At 43.1% G+C, this 12,647-nt stretch overlaps 1 protein-coding gene across 8 annotated transcripts in view; it reads left to right on the forward strand.

Annotated features, from left to right (window-relative positions):
• Positions 1 to 12,647, forward strand: part of KCNJ15 (potassium inwardly rectifying channel subfamily J member 15) — a 63,308-nt gene that overhangs the window by 33,459 nt on the left and 17,202 nt on the right. Inside the window, exon 2 of one of the 8 annotated variants that reach the window (XM_044948401.2) lies at positions 5,458 to 6,621. The exons of 6 other annotated variants lie outside the window; for them this stretch is intronic. The gene's annotated coding sequence lies outside the window, so the exon portion shown is untranslated. Of the gene's footprint in view, positions 1 to 3,974; positions 4,679 to 5,457; positions 6,622 to 12,647 lie in introns of those variants that run through there. One more of the 8 variants, XM_025293936.3, reaches the window with a different exon arrangement.

The following is a 12,647-nucleotide window of genomic DNA, read 5'->3' on the forward strand; positions in this document are numbered from 1 at the left end:
AACAGGACTGAAGATAGGTTCAGAGTAAAATATTAAGAATTGGCCAAGTAGGTCTGAATTTAGGGCCCAACTCATCTCAAGTGGACAACATAAAGGCCCCTTTGCACGTGCTCTTCATCCTCATGTCTCCATTTTCATGGTTAATCTTGAACATGTACTCTATTGTGTTGATGTGGTCAGAGGCTGAGTCCTGTTAGGATGCCTTACGTTTGTATGGACGGCAGACCTCGTCAGAAGAAGCATCTCTAATTCATTGATACATCACCTTTTTGTGGGCACAAGTTACACAGTGGAGAAGATGTTAGATATTCAAAAATGTATTTGTAACCACTTTTGCATAGTAAACCAGCTCAGAAATCAAACTAAGGCATATGGTTCATATTAGACTGAAGTAGTCTTAAGAAAACTGTATGGGACACCCAAACATGAATTGCTGGGTAGACTTTGCGAACTAAGGGAATCAATTTATTTATCAATAATGTGTATGCATGTGTGTGAGAGTGTGTATGTATGCGTGCTCAGCTGTGCAGTCATGTCTGACTCTTTGCAACCCTAGGGACTGTACCTGCCAGGCTCCTCTGTCCATGAGGTTCTCCAAGCAGGAATGCTGGAGTGGGTTGCCAGTTCCTCCTCCAGGGGATCTTCTCAACTCAGGGACTGAGCCTGTCTTTACTGTGTCTCCTGCATTGGCAGGTGGATTCTTCACCACTTACCTGGGAAGCCTATGAGTGTGTATATTTACTCACAAATATTCACCAGCGGACTATATGTGTATCTGTGTCATTTTTCTCTTCTTCTTTTGGATGGAGAATGTCTGTAACATGCTGACTCAATATCAGGGTTGATACCCTGAGTGAGGGTATATGGAGGTGGCCCTGATTAGCCATAAACTCCAGACTCAGCACTCTGCCACGTAAGTTAGCACCCCAGGGTCTTTGACCATCAGAAGTGGTCAAGACCTTGGTTTCCAGCTATGTTTCTCATAAAGGAAGTTGTCACATAGAAGCCAAACACTGAGCAAGAAATGCTGACCCCAGGACTGTTTTATAAAACTTATGGTGATTTTAAACAGTGCTTTTTTTTTTTTTTTTAATGAAGTCAGCTAGTGCCTGAACTTTCTCCAGTAGGTAAAGTCATGAGCCAGCGTGCTGCAGTTCACAGGGTTGCAAAGAGTCAGACATGACTGAGCGACTGAATTGAACTGAAAAGCCATGTGCCAGCATGCTTCTCAGAGACCCCTTTCTCCTAAATCAGCCTTTGTGGCCCCGAGCTTCCTCTGCTTAGAATGAGTTATTGTCTCTCCTCTGCTCTCAAGCGACGCTAGCCACGGCTCCCCGTGGGAGCCACCAGAAAACAGTGCCGGCACCACCATCCGTGTTCTGTGCTGTGTAGTTCAGAGGAGGCCCTGGGGTTGCAAAAGGCGGGCTGCCACTCCAGGTGTAGCTGCCTCCAGCCTCAGCAGCACATCACCCGGGAGCTTATTGGACATGCCAATTCTAGACCTCAGTCCAGACCTTCTAAATGAGAATCTACATTTTAACATGACCCCCAGGATATCTGCCTGCACATTACAGTTTAATATGCACTGGTCTAAAGCAATGGACGGGGCTCCCCAGGTGGTGCCAGTGGTAAAGACTCACCTGCCCATGCAGGAGACATAGATTCAGTTCCATCTCTGGGTCAGGAAGTTCCCGTGAAGGAGGGCATGGCAATCCACTCCAGTCTTCTTGTCTGGGCAATACTATGGACAGAGGAGCCTGGTGGGCTACAGTCCATAGGGACATAAAGAGTTGGGCATGACTGAAGTGACCTAGCACACAAGGCAATGGATTCAAAAATGCACAATCACACACACACACACTCATGAACACTTTGGGACATACATGTAAAGTATATAAATTTTTTGTTCTTATGAATATATAATGTACGAGTTAAAGTATGCACAAGATACAAACATTTCAAAGGATAAAGCAGAAGCTAAATTTGAATAATTTGATTGCTTTCTTCATGTACCCTTTTAGGTTACTGGGGTACAATACTTTGGAGACTGCCAGGGTCCAGCCCTGGCTGATCCAGGGTATTCGAAGGAGAGACGGCGTAGGCGAGGATCAGGAAACAACTGCTTAATTAAACGTTAATTAAGGATATAAAGAGTAATAGAATGAGGATAGCTCAGTAGGAAAATTCAGTGGAGAAAAGAGGCTGAGTAGCTTGGTTTACGCGGGAAACCAATAAAACTTCAAGACAAGAAGTTTGCACCACTTATGTAGGCTGCAGGCGTCCTTCCGTTCTCCCGAAGGAGAGGAGACACTGAGGCCTCCCAGGTCGGATCTTAGAAGCCCAGGCATAATTAGCAAGCATGGCGGGTTCCGCGCTCCAGATGGAGACTCAGCCAGAACTTGAGAGAGCGAGCGACATGGGGAGACCAAGTTTCAGTGAACAAGGCTCGCACTTTATTTTCCAAAGTAGTTTTTATACCTTAAGTTATGCATAGAGGATAATGGGGGAAGGGGTAGAGTCATGCAGTAAGCCAGGCTTTCTTCCTGCAAACTTATCATATGCAAAATTTACTTGATTTGCATCATCTTCTGGCCTGGAGGCCTGTTAACATTTTAAGACCCTTTCTTCAGAAAACTTATTTTTCTCTAAAGGTGATTGGTCAGGAGCCACCCTCCAAAAAAGCATTGGACAAAGCTGTATTCCTATAGGGCAAAGGTGAGGTGGGCTCAATCAAGAAAAGAATTAACTCAAGGGTCCAACGTTACAAACATTGAGGCTACTACTTACAGTTCTATACACCCATTATATCAATCAATACACTGCCAAGGACACAGTAGGTAAGGGGTATGGAGACTTAGCAGCAAACATTGGCCCAACAAGTGACAACTCTTCACCAATACAATTTCTAATCAATCTTTTAACTACTCGAAAGAATCTGTGTTTAGATAGTTTAGAACATCTCCTGCCTCTCACAGTTGGGAGGCTCTGAACAATCACATGTGGCCGGAAAAACCTATTCAGGCAGGCTAGAGGATTTCCAAAGGAGTTTGTAGGTTGAAACGCTGTCACACCCAGGAATTATTAACTGGAGCTGTAATCTAACTCTTTTTTCAGAGAGAGGTAGTGGGGGACAGCCCCCGTAAAGTCAGAGGTGTAGGTGAAAGCACAAAGCAGAAAGTAGGCAGACTCTGGTTTTGAGGGTAGATGCTCGAGAATTTCCAGGGGGACTCCTGAGGCTCGATCCCGCCTTTGTGTATACCGAGCCTCCTTCCTCATGACCTTTGTCATGGGCAGAGTTCCTCACGCTGGCTCCTGGCAGTGATAGAATTCCAGTTGAGCTATTCCAGATCCTGAAAGATGATGCTGTGGAAAGTACTGCACTCAATATGCAATATGCAATATGCACTCAATATGCAATATACCAGCTCCCGGCAGGAGACCCCTGTTCTAAGGAAGGAAATACAGAGCTGAAGGGAATCTTAGAACACTTTGTAAGTGATGGTCAGGGTGCTGCAGGGAGCACAAAGCACGCACAGAAAATAATCTGTTGGGCTAAATTTGAATATATTTATGCCTCCCATAGGTAAACCCATATGCCCAGCATATGCACTCATGTTTGTGAAGTGGAAGTGTTAAAGTGTTAGCTACTCAGTCGTTCATGACTCTTTGCAGTCCCATGGACGATAGCCTGCCAGGCTCTCCTGTCCATGGGATTCTCCAGGCAAGAATCCTGGAGTGGGTTGCCATTTCCTTTGCCAGGGGATCTTCCCAACCCAGGGATCAAACCCAGGTCTCCTGCATTGTGGGCAGATTCTTTACCATCTGAGCCACCAGATGTTTCACACATTTGTATTTAGTGCTCATCAATTTCATCAGTTGAGAAATGCAAAACTCTTTTCTCTCTTCAAGGTAAGATGTTGTAGGATATTCTTTGCACTATAAGTCAAAATAGGAAGTCTAAATCTTTATTTCTGGTTCAGTCATTCAAGTCAATAATATATTTGATCTCCCCTCTTCTCCAATGTACCTTGCTTTGGTGAGGTTCCCTGTGACCTAGAACATAACTGATGAGCTACATCAGTTATTAAATCTGGATGGTTCTGAGGTCACTTGAACATCATCTCTGCCCATCCTTTTCCTTCCTCACACAGTGAGTCCTTCCCATGTGGCAAGTCTTGTGTTGACATTGGGATTAAAAGACAAATTGCCCACCCACGCCACAGAACCTGGTTTAAGGAGAAAAAGAAGCTTTAAAACAGATCATTATGGCAACACATACGTATTGCCATCAGGTGTGGACAACTTGCAAAAGGCAGAAGAGGGGAGTAAGAGGAACTCCCTCCGAAAGCTGGAGGAGGTGACATTTGAGCTGGGCTTTAAGGAATGCATAGGAGTTTGCCAGACACAGGGCACAGAGAAGGAGTCTGAGGTAAAGAGACCTTCCTGAGCAAAAGCATCAGGCAGGAAACCTGCTTCATCAGCACTCCTCTTGGGTGAAGGACAAAGTCTTCTAACTTAGTCATTTAAATGAAGTGATTTAAATTGATGTGTAATAATAACCCAGTGCACTTACTGAACAGTAGGCTCTTGGGTTTGCACATTCGATACAACTCTGAGAGTAAATGATTTCGTATGGTTTGGCCACGACAGCGTGTGGAAAGTTTCTCAGCAGAGCACGGTGAGTACTTCTCGTTTACAGTAAAATTTGGAATGTTTGGAAATGGTCTGGGTTAGGAAAATTGAATTTTCAGATTAGCTGCATAAAAATGGAAAGTCTGGTTTAAAAAAGACCTTCCTAATTTTGTTTTCCTTTGAAGAGATTAACTGCTGTTTGTTCACATTTTAATCTTATCTAGAGAAAGAGAAAAGTAGAGCACTTATCCTGTACTTTCAGCTTAATGCTTTTCTAAAATTTAACGTGGTTAGCATTTTGTTATGACTTTTAAAGACTACATAGTATTTCAGCTTATAAATATTTTATAAATTTAAAATCGGGTCCATGTTACTGATAATCCAGGTTGGCTTGGAGGTTTCAGTATTATAACTAATGTAGAGAGCACGCTTGTACATAATCCTGATGCATACTTGATCAATTCTTAGAAGTAAATTGACTGGGTCAAAGATTAAAAATAAGTAATTTTAAACTTTGGTTATGCACGGTCAAGTTGTTGCCAGAAAAAAAGCTATGCCAAATGACTCAATCTGAGGCTGTGTACAAAGCCATTTATCTCTGTGCGCTTGTGGATATAGTATGTTGACGCATCTTTTAAAATCTCTGATTATTTGATCAGTGAAAAGCTGTGTTTCTTGGATCCCTGGGTCCTTCTTGGTCTGGTTTGCCAAGGCCTTCCATTCTGCCTGGCCCCTGGGCTGCTCACGCCTCAGTCTGGGGCTGCTTCTTTCACACCCTACGTCTAGGAGAAGCTCATCCATTTCCATGTCTCACTCTATTTGTAGACTTAAACGATAGAGGCATCCATCCTGCCCAGCCCTCTCTGCTGGGCATCATCAGGTCCATCAGCTCAGACCCCAGTTCTCATCGGAGCCCACCCTAGTGCACCCCCTCAAACCTCACCTCCAGATCAGGATCCTGTTTCTGTACTGAGATTTTGTACCAGAGTGAGCTCCACATTGATCAATATCAAAACCTTCTAACAACGTGGGTATCTGATAACGCAGGAGTGGTTTTTAGCTACAGGTGAAGATCCTGTGTCCTCTGCATCCGCAGCTCGCCCAAACCCAATCCACCTCTTTCTCATGTCAGGAGTCATCTCTGAGACCTCATCTACCTCTCCACTCACCCCCAACACCCAGCTGTCAGAGATGCATAATGATTCTACCTGGAGTGTGTGACTCTGAGCTCCTGGCTCCTCTTGGTCCACTGACACCATCCTTGTCCGCACACACATCAGTGATTTTAGCTTGGTTTATAGAAAGCGCCTGATAACCAGACTTCCAGCATCTATGCTTGCCTCTTGATGATTTTGGAAAGCAAGTCCAATCCTTTCTCTTCCTCGAAGGAAACCCGGAGATGTTTCTCGTTCAGCTAGGAAGATGCTGATGGTCCTCAGTGGGGCCCACCAAGCCTTGCATGGCGTGGTTCAGCCCTAAGCTCCTTCCCACACCCCCTCCACTCTCCCCAACTCACTTCCTGGAAGGTGAAAACTCCAAGCCTTGGCAAATGCCAAGTGGCCCTCTGCCCGAACACTCATCCTTCTCCCAGCCTGCCTGCTAACCTGCCAAGTGCTCATCCTTCTTGATGTCTCCACCTTAATGCCACCTCCCCAAGGAAGTCTTCCTGGAACCCCAGGCTAGGACATGTTGTACACCCCATGTTCTATTCTAATGACTTATTTAGTACTTTCTTCCCCTGCTCTGTTGGACACTCCATGAAAGCAAGCAGCGAGTCAGTCTTTTTGCCTGCTGGATCTCCAGGCCCCTCCACAGTGCTGCACATAGGAGGTGCTACATACACTCTTGGTGACTGAATGAATGAATAACTGTTGAAATAGCTTGAAGTGCGTTTATTTGGAATTGTTTATTTGTAAATGTTACTATTTGGGGGAAAAGGATTTCTACTGACTTACGAGAACTCTGTCCTTGGTGGTAAATTTTCTCTGGGTAAGTCACATTTTGTGTGTTTTGTTCATTGCAAGCATATGACAGTAACAGCTAACTCATATCATCACTAGTGTGAACAGGTGGAGTTTTAAGGTGCTTTTTATGTTTAACCTCACACCACCCTAGCATAAATCAGCATGATTATTAGCACTGCTGTGCAGAGGAGGAAACTGAATTTCAGAGGGTTTAATTAAGTTGTTGAAAGTCACACAGCAACTTTTAGCAGAAACAGGACCCTGTCCTCTTTTATATGATTTTTTTTCTCCTCTTTAAAGCTTTTTGTTTTTATTGGGATGCAGTCGGTCAACACTGTTGTTACAGTTTCAGGTGAACAGCAAAGGGCTCAGTCATAGCTGCACATGTGCCCATTCTCCTCCAAACTCCCCTCCCATCCAGCCTGCCACATACCACTGAGGAGAGTTCCCTGAGCTGTATGGTGGGTCCTTGTTGGTTGGGCATTTTAAATAGAGCAGGGTGGACGTAGGACCCTGTCCTCTTAACCTTTACACTACGCTGCCTCTGAAGAAGGGTTTATTTATTTATTTTAAGTACAGAGGAGGTAATAATCAACCTGCCATTTGAAGAACACGTAGAATTTGACAGAGAAGGAGAGAGTAGGACAAGCACCCTTAGAAAGGGGCAGCTGCCGGTCATGGAGCCACGAATGCACTAAGCGGTCAGGAAAAGGCAAGTACACACTCAGGCTACATTCTGGAGGCAACAAAGCTGAAGAGGGTAGACAGCTAGGGCTTAGACGAGCTTTCTGCTTTGTGAAGGTGATTGGGATCTATCCTGTTAGCAGTAGAGGCTGCTGGAGGATTTATGAAGGCGTCTATTGTCTACAATACTCTCCAGATAAGTAAGCTTTCTTTTTTCCTGGTAAGAGTTATGATGAAATCATGCTAGCATATAGTTGCATGCAACCAAATAGTGTTTGGTTAGCAAAAATTCACCTTTCCTGTCCTGAGAAATCAGCCCATGATGCTGTGAAAACAGCATCACGTGTGTACCTGAGATGCTATTTCCTTCTGTAAGAAACTGTACCATGAGTTCCAGAGGAGGGGATGTTGGACTGTCTCCGTGGGGGTTATGCTTGCTCCAATGATGTGAGCACCAAAGGAATGGTCACTGCCAATGCTAGCGCCCACAGAGATGTCTTATCAGAAAAGGAGTCCACGGTGATTTCAGCTGTGAAATATCCCAATTCTTCTTCCAGAAGAAATAGAATCTATCTGAAAAAAGAAGAAAGTGAAAAAAAGTGTTAGTCACTCAGTTGTGTCTGACTGTTTTGCAATCCCATGAACTGTGTCCCGCCAGGCTCCTCTGTCCATGGGATTCTCCTGACGAGACTACTGGAGTGGGTTGCCATTCCCTCTTCCAAGGGATCTTCTTGACTCAGGATCAAACCTGGGTTTTCTGCATTGCAGGCAGATTCTTTACTGTCTGAGCTACCAGGGAAGTTAGGCTACCCACTCCGGTAGTGGAAGTCACGGTATTTCAACACAGAGTTGCTTCAGAGATCTTGAAATAACATTTCAGCTCACCACCCTTTCTATGTAATTCTCCAGGTGAGAATTCTGGAGTGGATAGCCTTTCTCTTCTCCAGGGCATCTTCCTAACCCAGGGATCAAACCCAGGTCTCCCACATTGCAGACAGATTCTTTACCAGCTGAGCCACGAGGGAAGCCCAAGAATACCGGAGTGGGTAGCCTATTCCCTTCTCCAGTAGATTTTCCTGACCCAGGAATCCAACCTCGGTCCCCTGATTTGCAGGCAGATTCTTTACCAGCTGAACTACCAGGGAAGCCCTTCAATATGGCGAGCTCTTCCTAATTAATACTTGCAAAAGAAGCGCAACTTTGTTTTTAAAATATTTTACTATTATTGATGTCTTTTGTAGTCATATTTGTTTTATTTTTATGTATTTAAACACATTCTGAGATGGCAGTCTTAGGTCTTACCTGTCTGCCAAAAAGGACTATAATGCAAAAATGGTTAAAAATCCCTCTTGCTGCTGCTAAGTCGCGTCAGTTGTGTCCAACTCTGTGTGACCCCATAGATGGCAGCCCACCAGAATCCCCCATCTCTGGGATTCTCCAGGCAAGAACACTGGAGTGGGTTGCCATTTCCTTCTCCAATGCATGAAAGTGAAAAGTGAAAGTGAAGTCGCTCAGCCGTGTCTGACTCTTTTCGACCCCATGGACTGCAGCCTACCAGGCTCCTCTGTCCATGGGATTTTCCAGGCAAGAGTACTGGAGTGGGGTGCCATTGCCCTATCCCAAAAATCCCTGAGCCATGTAGAAAACAGACTCGTGGTTGCCATGAGGGAGAGGGAGGAATGAAGTGGGAGTTTGGGGTTACCAGATGCAAACTATTATATACAGAATGGATTAACAACATATCTATAAGATCCGACTGTATAGCACAGGGAACCATAGTGATAAACCATAGTAGAAAAGTATATGAAAAAGAATATATGCATCTGTATAACTGAGTCACTTTGCTACACAGCAGAAATTAACACAACATTGCAAATCAACTATACTTCAATAAAAGGTATTTTTAAAAGAGTCCCTGAGCTGAAATATTAAAAATGAGGCCAGCTTACTAGATTGACTAGACTTCCTGACACCTTCTGGTGCATCATGCATGATAAAGCTTTCCTCCCATTAACATCTGAATTGTTTCCAGGACTCCTAGTACTGGGAAAGTATGGGTTGCTCTTCTTCTAAGAAAGTTGTCTGCGCTTTGAACCTTGTCTGAGTTTTGTTTTGTTTTTTTTTTTTTTACTTTCTGAGCTTCTCTAGAACATTGGTCTGCTCTAACCTAGGGTTCCCAGGTTTAGCAAATAAAAATATAGGACTCCTTTTTACTCTATCTATATGGTACATATATGTGGATTTCAAATAAACAATGACTAATTTTGAGAATAAATATTTATCAAGTACTGAATGACATACTTAAACTAAAAATCATTTGTTGTCCATTTGAAATTCAGTTTTAACTCACCATCTCATATCCTATCTGGCAACCCTAAAAGCACTAAAATTGGGCCAATATTCCCCAACAGATAATTAGAATGTGTTTTCTTACTCTGTTGACTGATGGAGGTTAGTTAACTGCCAAAGATCTCAGACTAAATGTGATGCTATTAATATTTTGAAGTCTGAAATTTTCTTATTATTACTCAGTGATCACAAACACCTATAGTTTCAACTTTGGGAAAAGCGGACAACTCAGAAATATGGCCAGACCTTAAAGTACCTTGACCACTGTCCAAGAATTTTAGTTTTGACTGTGTCTCCTTGAGATCTCATGATAATTCATTTTCTATATCAGAGAAATGCGGTCAAAGTTTAGACTGACAGTGGAAATGAATTTTAAAACCTTTGACACTCATTCTATTGTTAAATAACTCCTTGGTTCTAAATCAAGGAATAGTCATAATTTCCTTTGTCTGGGATGAGATTTCAATCATGACAATGAAGAGCATAGAAATGACCAAGGAGAATTTTGCTCTTGCGTCCAGGGGAATCACACCAAAACCCATTAATCATTAATTGTTCAAGGCCAAGAAGTCCAAATTTATTTTCAACAGAAAAAACTAGTCAACATGAAGCCAGAAAAACAAGCCAGCTGAAATTCAGTACATATACTTATAATATGATACTCTTTTTATCAGGAGTGACTCAGTGGTTAAAGAATCCACTTGCAACGCAGGAGATGCAAGAGACGTGGGTTTGATCCCTGGGTCAGGAAGATCCCCTGAAGTAGGAAATGGCAACCCACTCCAGTATTCTTGCCTGGAGAATCTACTTGACAGAGGAGCCTAGTGGGCTACAGTTCACGGGTTGCAAAGAATTGGACATGACTGAGTGGCTGAGAATACACACACACACACACACACACACACACACACACACACACTCTTTCTGTAAATCTATGCCTTCATCATAGTAAAAAATATAAATGTGAGACAAAGAAAAATTGTTATTGTGAAAGGCGGTGGGTTCAATGTCTTAGTGAGTGAGAGATTTTAGGGAAAAGTCAGTCTGAGTATTTCAAATTATATAGTGATGCAATGTATAAGTGCAGTGATCTAGCCTCAAGCAACTTTTGAAGGCCAGAGATGGGGGCTTGAGAAAACAAATTTGCTTTCTTGCTTTCCATTTTTTTCGTCCTGTTTTAGAGCTCTGACGATATCCAGTTTGAAGTTTCATTGAATAGAATACACTAAAAACAATATTTGTTTCTCTACAAGTATCATCTGAAAAAAACCCAGATACCTGCTGTCCTGAATTATTTCCAGGTTACCAGTTATGATCAGACACACCCGAACACTCTACATTTTTACCTCTTTATCTCAAGTTTGGAGCCATCTCCCCTGTGGCACATTTGAATGAATCCAGACAAGAATAGAAAGTAAGATTCCACGGGCTACTTAAATCTCTTCCCTAAAGACAAAGTTGGAGGCAGTGCATTACGGCGTCTAGTGCAATCCAGTCGGCCTTGTTTTTTTTTCCCCTCAGACATAAATTTTCCTGTTTTGCCAGTCATCTTACAACAATGCATGTCCAAACCATGCTGTGATTAGAGGGGAGTATATGCTTATTACCCAAGTTCTTCACATGTCGGAGCATGGAGAGACCAAGGGTGGTAAACCAAAGGAAATTTCCATTTGCTTTTTAGCTGCTGCACATTTTTACTCTATAGGAAAGTTAACTGTTATTAAGTAATGATGTTCAGCTGAAGTTGGTCACTCGTAACAACAGACAGATGTATAATGTTTTATTTGGGTTAGCCAGCTCTCTCCCAAAATAAAGGGCCTGAAATTAAACTGTCTTTAGAAAAATATTCAGCAAATGATACCTTATTCCAGGGCTCGGATTCTTTGCCATGGAAAATGGAAAATGAGTCTGCTAGTGAACTCAGTATCTGTTTAAACCTGTCTTTATCCAGAAAAAGCTTGATATTCTACAGAATTTAAAAAAAAATTTAGAAGAGCCTACATTGAGGGGCAGAGCATAACTATGCAAACCACATGGAGAGATGGAAGAGGATTTTTTAGTTACTTATGGAATTTGAAACAATAATAATGGAATGGAAACATAGGAAAAAGGCTAAATATTTGACCACAGAGGCAAATTGGATCATTAGAGACCCACATGCAATGTCAAATGTGGGATTTGTCTTTAAAGCAGTACTTGATGCTTTTCCAACATACAATAAGGCACAAAAGACTTTGCCAGTTCTCCAAGCGAGAATCTCCAGCCACATAATCCTTTCGGAAGTCGGGTGTTTTTAAGACACTGGTTCTGCTTCAGTGGCCCGAGCACAGGACCACTTTAGCTGGCACTTCTGATGAACATTTCTAAGTGATGCTGGTGCTTCAGGCCTTCTTTTATATGCTGCCCTGTCTTCAGGGTCCAGGGTGATGGATAGCTCATCTCAGGATATTTCATGTCCACAATGAGAGCTAGACATCCCCCCATCAAATGGACTAAGACTCACAAAGCCTTGTTTCCAGCCCTACTTCTGCCACTGACTCAATGACCTTGAATAAATCACTCAACCTTTGTGATCCTCTTTTTCCCTGGATACAAAGTGCAAAGTTTAAACCAGATCAGCCCTCCTTAGGGTGCTCTCAAATGTTGGGCAAGTGGAGGATTTAGAGGGTTAAGCGTGTTTCTTTGCTATAGAATTCTCAGACCCTGTACTAAACAGATGTGCAGTGTGAGTCTACAGTAGGTAGAGACAGTGGGGTACTTGAGGGTTCGGGATGCAAGGCAAGTCACTTTATTTGTGGAGCACCTCTACCACTTATCTATGTTAGGCACTTAGTCCTGTCTGATTTTTTTTGACCCCATGGATAGTAGCCCACCAGGTTCCTCTGTCCATGGGATTCTGTAGGCAAGAATACTGGAGTGGGTAGCTATTCCCTTCTCCAGGGGATCTTCCCAGGGATCGAACCTGTGTCTCCTGCGTTGAAGTTGGATTCTTTACCATCTGAGCCACACACTTAGGGG

This window comes from Bubalus bubalis, chromosome 1 (assembly GCF_019923935.1).
Source record: "Bubalus bubalis isolate 160015118507 breed Murrah chromosome 1, NDDB_SH_1, whole genome shotgun sequence".
In the NCBI taxonomy this organism is placed as follows: Eukaryota; Metazoa; Chordata; class Mammalia; order Artiodactyla; family Bovidae; genus Bubalus; species Bubalus bubalis.